Here is a 1,479-nt window from a genome sequence, read left to right as displayed (position 1 = left end):
AGGTTAACTATGGAAGTCATAGAATAACCACCGTATGGGTTTCAGGATTGAACTCAGTTCATTAGTCTTTGCAGCAACCGGTTGTGCCATCTTGCTAGCCCTCAATTCCTACTTCTTTTTCTAAATGAAACCTTTGAAGCTGAGCAGTGGTGGTGCAGGCCTTTAATCCCAGCACTTGGGAGGCAGAGACAGGCGAATTTCTGAGTTCAGGGCCAGCCTGGTCTACAGAGTGAATTCCTGGACAGCCATGGTTATACAGAGAAACTATGTCTCAAAAAAAAAAAAAGGAAGGAAGGAAGAAAGAAAGAAAGAAAGAAAGAAAGAAAGAAAGAAAGAAAGGAAGAAAGAAAAAACTTTGTGTCACATGCTAACTGCTACATTTCTCTTTGTTCTAAGTTATAGAAAAGCAGGGGGGAATATATGTGAACCTTTCTCTTGGCATCTGTCATAGACAAAGTTTCACAGACACCATACAAGAGTTTCGAGAAGAAAGGGATGGAATTCCCAGGATTCTGCTGACTCATTTAATTGACATCTAGAGAACAAAAGGAAGGTCGACCAAGGAATTAGGACACAGTTCTAAACTGTATCAAGGCCAGGTGTCCTAGTCTAGAGAGTTCATGATGATCATACCTTAGACACTTTCTACAGGCAAGTTTCTCTTATCAGTTTAAACACAAAACTATCATCCTCCTTCCCCAGTACTCAACATGATCAGGACTTATTCATCAGATGAGTTTAATGACGAAACAACAAAAAGCCACCAGTGTTACCTGTATCACAATGGATTCTAATTCCTCAACATCTCTGGAAGAAATAAACTAATGGCATAAGGCATGAGAGTCCTGCCTTCTCTGTGTCTTAGATAATGATTGGTCAGTTCTCACAAGAATTATGATGATCCACAATGGACTTAGAACCCTCAAAGTAACAGTTTTATGATATAACCCCTAGATACTACTCCTGGTTTAGAGCTAACTACAGTAAGCAAAAGGAGCCATTACAGACACCAGACATTACCAAAGCATTAACTTTCTACACACACACACACACACACACACACACACACACACACACACATACATCTTCAAGTGCCCATAGAGGACAGGGGAGTACACTGGACACCCTGGAGTTAGTCTTCCAGGTTTCGAGCCTTCAGAAGTGTGTGCTGAGAACCGAGCAGCAAGCACTTTTAGGTGCTTAGCCATCTCTTTCTTTTTATTTATTTTTTATTAGACATTTTCTTTATTTACATTTCAACGTTATCTCCTTTCCCAGTTTCCCCTCCATTCCACCCCCAAATAATAAGCTGATTTTATGTTTTTTGCCAGAAAGAAAAGCCTTTTCCATCTAAAGTGGCCTAGTCTAGTTGCCCTGAAGTCTCTAGGCCTGTATTGAGTGGCCCTAATAAGAAGAACAACCCACAAACCACAAGAAACTCAAGAAGAAGGAAGACCAAAAGGTAGACATTTCATTCCT

The 1,479-nt window shown here is 40.4% G+C and overlaps 1 protein-coding gene across 3 annotated transcripts in view; it reads right to left on the bottom strand.

Moving 5' to 3' along the window:
* The window catches only part of LOC116092590 (embryonic testis differentiation protein-like), a 7,996-nt gene that overhangs the window by 652 nt on the left and 5,865 nt on the right, over nt 1-1,479 (bottom strand). Inside the window, exon 1 of one of the 3 annotated variants that reach the window (XM_031373798.1) lies at nt 774-861. The exons of 1 other annotated variant lie outside the window; for it this stretch is intronic. The gene's annotated coding sequence lies outside the window, so the exon portion shown is untranslated. Of the gene's footprint in view, nt 1-633; nt 739-773; nt 862-1,479 lie in introns of those variants that run through there. One more of the 3 variants, XM_031373799.1, reaches the window with a different exon arrangement.

This window comes from Mastomys coucha, chromosome X, assembly GCF_008632895.1.
Source record: "Mastomys coucha isolate ucsf_1 chromosome X, UCSF_Mcou_1, whole genome shotgun sequence".
Lineage (NCBI taxonomy): Eukaryota > Metazoa > Chordata > Mammalia > Rodentia > Muridae > Mastomys > Mastomys coucha.
The sequence above is the reverse complement of the archived record's forward strand: the minus strand, read 5'-3'. Positions and strand labels throughout refer to the sequence as shown.